General features: G+C 44.2%; 1 non-coding gene across 1 annotated transcript; it reads left to right on the top strand.

Annotated features, from left to right (window-relative positions):
• The first annotated feature begins 1,520 nt into the window (after window positions 1-1,520).
• TRNAR-UCU lies at window positions 1,521-1,593 on the top strand. The gene has a single exon. It is a non-coding gene; the product is annotated as a tRNA-Arg (tRNA).
• Window positions 1,594-10,357: the final 8,764 nt, after the last annotated feature.

Raw genomic sequence — 10,357 nt, forward strand, 5'->3', positions numbered from 1 at the left:
GACAAACTGCTGAGAAACAGGGCAGACACACCCCCAAACTGGTGATTATTGTCACATAAAATATACCAAACCAGCAACAAAATTAACTTTCTGTTTCATCACACTGGCTAACAAGAAGTCAGAAAAGCAGTCTCCTTAGGCATTCCGGTCCTTGTTTCACCACCAAAGACACTAGACTTAATGAGTGGTGGTTGTTTATAACCAATTTCATCAACAAAAGGGTTCTTCTGATCCCAAAGGATCAGCTACATACCCAGGTCAATATACAACTCAGCTCTTACCAAATAATCACACTATTGACAATCCCTTAGTATCTAATATCTAAAGGTTTATTTATAAAAAGAAAGAAAGGTGAGAGTTAAAATTGGCTAAAGGAATCGAATACATACAATAAAGGCAAAGTTCTTGGATCAGGCTTGTAGCAGTGATGGAATAAACTGTTGGCTTGTTAAGTCTCTGGTTGTTTCAAAATCATTGGAAGGTCCTCAGTCCCTTGGTTAGAATGCTCCCATTAGTATAAGTTCATAGTCCAGAGGTTTGAGCAGGAAAGAGGCAAAATGGAGATGTTCCCAGGGTCTTTTATAGCTTCTTCTAAGTTAGGAGAAACTCACTGTTTCAAGAAAGCCCTCTGCACAGCTGGTGGAAAAATACAGGTAACAGGATGGATTTTGGAGTCATGTGGGCAAGTCACATGTCTATGCCAGCTTCACTTAGTCATAGCAAAGGCCATTACCCATACTCTCGATAGAACATTCACAGGAAAGTCCATTACATGTAGATAGGCGTCTTTCACTGTGTGTTAAGGGTTCTTTGATGAGCTATTCAACTTGAATAGTTCCTTCACAATGTGCTGGCTAAAAACCTTGTTGGTGTTTACTACAGGAGCAAACATTTGAAATACAGGTACATAGTTAATATTCATAACTTCATATACAAAAATGATACATGTATGCAAATAGCATAATCAGATTCCGCAGATCATAACTTTTCTATTGACCCCTTACTTGACAAACTTTGTATAAGATTTGTTGCAATTGTAGCAACAATGATCTACACGGTCCTATTTTAATCAGATAATGTCACAACCAGCTATAACTGTAGGGACAAAAACGATAACCCAACATAACGGAGTACAGAAGAGGTCATTATTGACACAAGGCACTCACTACTGTAATTTGTCACACTCAAAAAATCAGATCACACAAGTAGGTACAAATGTGTCATGTCATTAATATCGCCTACCATGCAGCAAATTGCTTGTCATGCTTCATTTATACTCATTTATGACTAAACAGGAATATTTGGAAAGAGATGCCATAAATATATTGTACACAGCCTTGCGGAACCACAGTTTTTAACTCCTATGGTTTCCTGATGCATTTAGAGCAGTGAAGAGCTGAACAGAGAGAACAATTTAAAAGGGGGTTATCTGCAAGCTTAGACCAACATGAGAGTAAGAATTCTGACGTCTTACTCACATTAAATAGACATTAATGAGTCAAATTTTCCTTTCTACAGGAGCCCCAGTGGCCTAATGGATAAGGCACTGGCTTTCTAAGTCAGAGATTGTGGGTTCAAGTCCCATCTGGGGTGAAAAACTACTTTCTTCCTATATAGTGCAAGGAAACATCAGTCTTATTTTAGTGGGGAAAGGATAGTTGAGTGGTTTGAGCACTGGCCTGCTAAACCCAGGGTTGAGTTCAATCCTTGAGTGGGCCATTTAGGGATCTGGGGCAAAAATCTGTCAGGGACAGTACTTGGTCCTGTTGTGAAGGCAGGGGACTGGACACAATGACCTTTCAAGGTCCCTTCCAGCTCTGTGAGATAGGTATATCTCTTACTTTCATCCAGAACCGATGGTATTGCCTTAGTTAGAAATAAGGGAAAACCATAATATGCATTTATTAGAAAAAAATGTTTTTTTACAATGGAGGCTGACTGGGAGCTTGACAGTTGGAACTTCAGTAAAGTATCGTGATCATTTACAGGATAGCATCAACTGGAAGTGTCAGTTGTCACAGGAGAATGGTCTCTTGTCACGACATAAAGGCCAGGATGGAACTGGGATGTTGACTCTCAACACAGTGGAAATCTTCCAGGGGTCAATCTGCTAACTCTGAAAGTTGTCTTTAAAAGTAGGCCATACTTCTATGAATTAGTTTGTTTCTGTCTGGCTAACCTTTTATCTCTGGTCTCTCCAAGATATTTTAGTATGACCATCACCATGGTATGATATAGTGGTCTGAGTATAGGACTGGGAGCAAGGAACTCCCAGATTCTAACACAAGTTCTGACACTGGCTCCCTCTATAGACTTGACCAAGTCATTCAGCCACTGCCATTTATCTATAAAATGGGGTATTAGCTATGTAAGTAATAAGTTATTGTTTGCAAAGCATTTTGAAGATGGAAAAGTGCTATGTAAGTGATAGCGCTGATTCATTCCACTCAGCTTTGCAAGCTGGCATGGATCCCATAGTCAGAACCACTTTCTGTCCTTGTGAACACTGCAGGAAACTCCTATTTGCAGCCATGGGATTTGCATGTGCAGATCAGGTGACAGAATATGGCCTGTAATCATGGGTGAACCTCAAATGTTTTTCACTTCAGGCAGGGCTGGCTCCAGGCACCAGCGCAGAAAGCAGGTGTTTGGGGTGGCCAATGGAAAAGGGCGGCACATCCGGCTCTTCGGCGGCAATTCGGCGGCAGGTCCCTCAGTCCCTCTCAGTACAGCTGCTGCCAGAGGGCCGCCAATCATGGCTTCCCCCCATCTCATCCACCATGCTTGGGGCGGCAAAAGAGGCTGGATCCGGCCCTGGCTTCAGGCTCTGTTCAGATATGCACTCCAAATCCTTGGAAGATTATTGGAAACATCTGAACCTGTGCAAACCTTATGGGTCTCCAAAAGTCAGCAGAGGAAGCTGCTTTGTAACAAGATTTTTAATACTTTGAATTAATGCTAGAGCCAGATATGTCACAAGAATGGACGTTTCTCACCTTATTTCAGCAAATATAGTCTGAGACCAAACTAGGCACATGAAGATGAAAGCCAGTGGCAAAATGTCTGTTGTATGTTACAGAGAATTTGGTTTTGGTTCAATTCCAGAAACAAGTAAAGGTTGATGTGAGTTACTGATTTGTTCTGAACTGTTTCACCCAACCCTTGTGTTGAGTGACAAGACACACGGGAAAAGATCAGATTTATTCTCAGTGTTTAGGAAAACATCGGTTTCCTTTTATTGCACATCTATATGATATGGGCCAGATTCTTTTGTGCATTAAGACTCCATTACATCATCCAAGTGCCATAAAGGGACCATCATTTTGCTGCAGGTTCCCATGCTACAAGGGAACTCCCTGACACTGAACTGTGCTGCAGCCAGTGAAGAGTGTCACGTGCTGGAGAGGTGTGGTTGAGCAGAGCTCTTCTATGCCAATCCTCCACTGGCATCGGTTCCATCAAGGACTCTAGGCTGGTGGAGTAGTTAAGAGCTCCCCAGAAGCAGTTCTAAAGATGCTGGAGGTCACCCCACTCAGCTGAAACCAGCTCTCTGACACCCACTCCTTTCTCCTGGGCCATGTACAGCTCTGGGACTGGAATGAATCCAGCCCTACACATTTAACCTAACAGCATTGCTATCTATACCTTAATTCCAAATGGCATTCTGGGATGTATTGAAATACATTCAGTGGGGGGTCCCCTGCCACCTCCAGGCTGCATCTCAGCATAAAACTGAGTGCTTGATGTTGCTACCTATTTCTCAGCAATGCTTAACTTGTCTCCTCACGTCTCATCCTTTTCTTGCCTGACCTTTCTAATCTAGTCCCACTCTGATTATTTCCCTCTTCCTTTTCTGGGATGCTTTTCTTTGCTGTGAACCTTAAGCAACACCTAGTGTGCAAAAGTTTGCTCGGTGGCAGGATCTCTCGGGGGATCAATGCAAGGGGAGAAACAGACCTTTGAAGCCACCTTGACTGGAAAGCTTAGAAAGTTTGCATTGAGGGGTCACTTCTTCCTCCTTTACTAGCTGGAGCTCATTAACCATCTCTCTGATAAGAAAAGATACTGAAAACTTGAAGGTATATGATGATCCAGCAACATTCCCCAGCTCGCTGGGGAAAAGAAGTGGTTCATTAACCAGCTCCCTAACCCTAATTCTCCAAAAGTTTAAGTTCCTTCCCAGATCTATCCATTTTTACATGCATGTACTGATTCCATCCCAAAGTCAAAATTCTCATTGACTTTAATGGGAGCAGCATCAGTCTGAAAGGTGGTAAGAGTGTGCTGTCTTCCAAAGATAATGCAGCATATTGTCTGCTAATGCAAATTGGTGCAATTCTATTGACTTGTTGGAGATATGCCCATTTAGGCCAGCAAAAAGGTAGCCTGCTGTGTTTGATATGTCACTTTTGATACAGGCTGTCAAGGCTATCTGGCTCCACCACAGATACCAATTGGAATCTGAGCATGAGGATGAAAACCACTGGGGGGAGAATGATGTTTGAATCATTCAGTGGTGCTCTATCATGTTGGGTGTCCAAATAACAAATCACTGCTCAGGACTATTTTATGCCTAGTGGGAAGAAAGAGAGCAATTGGTTGGAATGACTGTGGGAATCAAACAGCCATTCTGTACAATGAACAGCTGTAAATGAGCTTCCCAGGGATGTTAAAGAAGAAATCAGACTTGAGTGTGCAAAACTGAGCTTATCAAATTGGGCTAACAAAGGATTAGGGTCTTGAGCCCACTGAAATCGATAGAAAAACTTCACTTGACTTCAATGCGCTTATGATCTGGACTCAAGAGGAAAAAAATCAGTCTTGGGAACTGTACTAGGACTGCAGATCCTTGGACTGGGTTATAACTAGGGCTGATTGAAATTTTTCCATAGAAACTGATTTGATTAAATGAATATTTTTTGGAAAAAGTCTGCCTTCTATGAAATATTTTGACTTTTGATGTGGAAATGATGGGATAGTACCTCCTGGGGTTGTAATTCAGGTGCCTCATGTCCTCATTCTTGTCTATGGGCTGGGTCTGCCAGCTGGACTACATCTCCCATGATGCATTGTGTCCAGTGACCCACTTGATGCACCACTGTGACTTAGCAAGAGGGAAGATCATGGTGAATTCTGGGAGCTGTAGCCTGACCATGCAACTGACCCACACAGCAGAAAGGGGGACATGAGGCAGCTGAACTACATTTCCCATGCAGCACCAGAGTAGCACTGCCAAAGCAAACGCTTTGGTTTTCAGCAGAAAAAAATTGGCTGAAATTTGTCAGATTTCAATTTTTCATGAAAAAGTTAAAATTTTCCATGAAAGTTTCCTAGCAACACTAATTACAATCCAGCCAATCTTCAGCACAGAGGCCATTGAAACGAGAAAGCAGTGTAAATATGCATTCTGGTTCTTAACAGGAGTCCACTTCACAGAAACCACCACCCTAACTGGCACTACTTGTCATGGTTGTTGGAAGTGGCTGCATAAGCATGGAGCATGAACTGTTCTCTCATCTACTTCATAGCGTTTAATGCCAGAAGGGATCTTAGATTAGTCTGATCTCCGGTATACCACAGACTGTTATACTTCACCCACCCTCTCCTGTGTTGATCCCAATAAACTGGGTTAAATTCAAGCTTCACAATCTGCACAATAACATGTTGTGTGCCACAGGCAGAGAACAGAGGAGACTGAGGTGCCACCAATGCCCAAGGCCCCTGCAGTATCAGGGAATCAGTTGCATGAAATATGTCATGGGGCCTGTTGAGTATCTCTCTCTTGATAAACGCATGAGCACATTGAGTAGTACTGCACACTGACATACCATTCTGCAAAGCAAAAGCATAGTGGTGTCATAAAACCAATGATGAATTATGGTAGTGATCCTTTTGTTTAACTGTAATAATCTTGTGGCTGGGGTGTGCAATGCCCAGAGATGTTGTCTTCACTAAGAGCGGGACAGAAGTGCTGGTTTCCACCTTGTAACGTCTCAGTGGCAAACCATGAAAATGCCACCAGTAGGACATTTTCCATCAAAGTTTTTTGCATCTAAAATCAAGACACTTTATAGGCCACTTTATTGCACCCCTAGGATTCCTGTAGAACCTCATGCCCTATCCCCATGAGGTAATCATGTGGAACCCTAACACCCTCTACATACCACTTTGCCACAGCACACCTGGGAAGCCACAGGATCTTCACCCAGCGTTTCTACTTAAATATTTAAAGGACAAACAGATATAAGCCCTGGTTCAGCACGGCAGTTCAGCTTGTATCTCCCCAAGCAGCTGAATGGTGATGTTGACCCACATGCTTAGTTAGTTACATGCTCAAGCATCTTGCGGAATCAGGGCCACAGTGCATACGTTTCTGACAAGAATGTCAAGTGACAATGAAATCGTAAGCAAGTTTTGCAAAGAGCAAGAGATAAACACATAATGCTTCACTTGAAAAGGTCAAAGATTGGTTGAACATATTGACCGGGCATAACCTAGGCAAAGATGGTTTCACTGAGCCACATTTAAAATAAAAAAAAATCTGGCTTTAAATCAGGAAAATATGCTCATATGCAAACTGGTATGATTGATTCTTGCGCTGGCTTGGGTCTAAGTGCAGTTCTGTTTTGTTAGGGGATTATTATTTTTTGGCACGGCTTTCCATGCTTGAGCCCAAGAAAAGAATAGAAGATCCTACCAGCTGTGGCATAATGGGAGGCCAAGTAGGTGATATTCACATTGAAGTCAGTGTGGAGTCCAGCCCAAAGGACTGAACTCTTTTTAAAAGGAAAAAAAAAAAAAAGAACCTGATCACAGTATGTGGGTGGAGACAAGACATTGGTGAGAGGGTAGAGGATCTGGTTCCACCCTAGAGATGGGTCACATTATAGACCCCTCCACCTCATGCTGGCTGCCTATTGCACAACTCAGAATACAGGGCTGGAGGTTAAATTTCTGGCATCCAGAAATGGCCTTAGAAAGAACAAAATGGAAAGAGTCAGAGAAAATACAGCCGTGGTATGCAGAACTGCTCCTAAACAGCATGTCAGCTGCTCTTTAAGCAGTGAGAAGCCTGTTGCTCTCCTCAGATGAATGCCCAGCAGTAATTTCACTCACTAGGTGTTGGTACAAATCAAAGGATTTAAGGGTGGCACTTATGCCATGAGATGGTTGCTAAACCCCACCTCTGGCCTCAGACAACTCTGCTCCATCCTCAGGAATGAAAAATAAAGACAATTTTAAGTGAAGGCAGCTTTTATCTCCCGGGTGTTGACTTGGAAATCAGAGCCGCTGCACAGTGGGATAATGTTTCTGCATGTTTGACTCAATGAAGAGGATAATTATTGAAGGGGAAGAAAAGATTAGAGGCAGCATTAAATAGAGGCCTTTCCAAGGAAGATAATCACTTGCTTATTTGTTGTAATAATAGTATTTTCCCCACTTGCTATTCATTCCAGTACTTCAGCTGTCCCAAAGGCAAATCCCAAAGCCAGTACCCATTGTTAACTCAGTGCTGACTCATGAGCGGTCCCATTGTCTTCAGTAAGAAATCCCCTGGGTGCTACTTCCAGGAAGGGTGGTAGAAGCTAACCCTGGGGCAAAACCCTCAACAGTCCAGTGTGCTGACCAGTGGCATAGCTAGGAGTGGAAATTGGGTGGGTCCCGACTTTCGGGTGGATGGGCAATGACAGACTGTGCTGTTCACTAGCCATGCCAGCTGGCTGTGCAGCCTGGCCAGAGCAGGGAGCACTGATCCCCTTGGCTGCACCCTGACTCTGCAGCGGGGGATGAGAGGGAGCCTCATTGCGGGATATCGGCTGCTGCCGTTCAGCTGGGGGCTTGTGTCTCCTACAGGCCATACGGCCCCTGTGCAGGGTCAGCTCCGGCTGTGCTGCAGAGGCATGAACAGGGGCTTGCCTGGTGCACAACTTGGCCCGGACTGTGTACTGAATCGCCCAGTCAAGTGCATCCTCTTCTGGGAGCACTGCAGTGAGACTGGCCTGGCCGCTGCCTCCAGCCATGCAGGGGATGAGCCGTGCAGAGAACGCCGCTGGCCAACAGGCAGCCCTCGAGCACCTGCTAGCTCAGCTTCTCCCCTCATGCCACCCCCTCTTCCTAGCCCTGGTGCCCCCAGACAAAGGGCTTCACCTGCTGAGCTGGGCACGTGCATGGGGCATTTCAGAAAATGGCACGGCAGAGCTGCTGGAGCGTAGCTTTCTGAAGGGCAGGTGCAGAGCTCCATCCTGGATTTCAGGGGCCCGAGTGATTCTCTGCGCTGCTGTGGCAGCACTATACCCCTGCTCAGATTTGGATGGGCCTGGATGCTAAGTGGGTGGGCCATGGCTCACCCAGTCCAACCTGTGGCTATGCCCCTGGGGCTGAAATCCTTGTGTTTGATTCAGGGCTCTCTCTAATAGTGACATATTAATATACTGCTTATTTCTCAAGGGGACATACCCAAGGGATGCAATTACTTTTCCAGAAGGAAATATGAAGATAGTCTTAGAACAAGGGGTGGTTTTATAAATCACTTTGCATATACTGGGACTAGAAAGTTCATGGAGCCAGTCCACAGTAAACAAACTTCCCATTTTGAATTCACATTGGAAACCCAGATTCTCAGGCTTATGCTCATCTATGTGGGGAACAGAAACCATACCATATATGATGCATCCCCAATTCAAACTGGTTTTCATTGGATGTTGGATACTCACTATGACATGGAAAGCGAGCAAGAGCAGTGAGACAGCAAGCACTGTTGATGCCAGGCAAGAGCCATCCAGCTGGGAGTGGAGGAGCTGTCACGGCCTGTGAGATAAGTGTCTGGTTTGGGGCTGCTCATCTCTCTCTGGGCAGGAGTGGTGTGTCCTCCCCAGTAGAAGGTTTTATCCAGGAGGGTAATTCCAGGCACTGAATTGCTTTCCTCGCTCCTATGTTTCTCAATCTGTGTCTTCTCTAATGTGTTGGCCATAATGTCTCCCTCTTCTTGCCTCTCCTTGTATTGTCTCCCTTCATAGGATATGGGCAGGCTGCCAGGTGTGTAACCCCAGATGCTTGTTCTTGAAAGCCTTCAAAATTCAGGAGAGGAAGAGAATCATGCTGGGTATTGGGTGCAACAGTGGTGGTGGTGAGGTGACTGTTGGGGTTGACTCTGTTGCTTTCCATTGAGTGGGGTTGATCTCAAGCAGATGGGAAAGGGAAGCAGGGAGGGTGAGATCTTGAGCACCAATCGAGTTTTGGGCAGTGATGGCTCTTGCCTGGGTTATTAGCAGGACTTGCAGAGGAATCGTCCAGGAACCCCAGACGGAGGAGAAGCTGGAAGAAGTGGATCTGAGCAGCATGGACATACATGGCTTGTCGGTGGATGACTTTACATACCCATTGTATTGTATTTGCTACAATTTGTAGTTTCCAAATGAGACTTGATGAAATTATTGGCTACCTCATACTCACATGCATAATGATGCTTGTTAATGCAGAGACTTTATTTTTATATATGAATCAATTTTATAGGGGGGGAGTATGTAACCTCTGCTAACAAAATATAAATCTTTAACCCGACTAGAGGTTACATGATATGACTTAGGGAATGTCTTTGCTGCAAAAAATGGCAGTGAAGACACATCAACTTAGCTTTTCACTTGGGTGAGCAGCTTGAAATAAGTGAGCACCTTGAAATAAAGCCTATTTGGGAGCCTGTGGTTGAACTTAAGCGGCTAACCTCAGTTAACGGTTGTGTGTGTCTTTTCTGCTATTTTAACCCAAATTAAGAACTTGATTGCAGTGAAGAAATACCTATAGAGGCTGAGGAGGCTGCTACTGTCTCCAAGCTAAAGGTGTTGTGTTTTTTTTTTTTAAGAACAGCAGTAAAAGTCCATGATCTTATAACTCAAGGTCCTGGATTCAATCTGCACAGATGGCTTGTCGGTGGATGACTTTACATACCCATTGTATTGGCCAATGGAGCACAGAGTTACCCGTTTTCAATGCACACATGCAGGACTATGCTTACACCTTAGGACTTCTTTTGAAAATTTGGGTTTCAAACCCTTGCAGTTGCCTAGAAACAGCTCTTCATTCAGTATTATGTGGCTTATCTTCCTTTGTTTATTCTTTAGGCCCAGAGCGGGAAGTATGCTTAAAATGAAAGGGCTTATTTTGTCTCCCATAGATATTTCATAACCCCCATTAATGGTAGCTGTTAGCATTGATCACAAGGTGAGACTAGAGCTATACAGTTTTAGGGGATGTACAATTTCTTTCTCACTTTCTCTCGTGACAATGAGATTATCACATTGGTTGCTATGGTGCTTAGCTGTTTCAGTTACAATGGCAGCTGATGAGGCACCAGAGGACT

This window comes from Mauremys reevesii, linkage group 11 (assembly GCF_016161935.1).
Source record: "Mauremys reevesii isolate NIE-2019 linkage group 11, ASM1616193v1, whole genome shotgun sequence".
NCBI lineage: Eukaryota > Metazoa > Chordata > Testudines > Geoemydidae > Mauremys > Mauremys reevesii.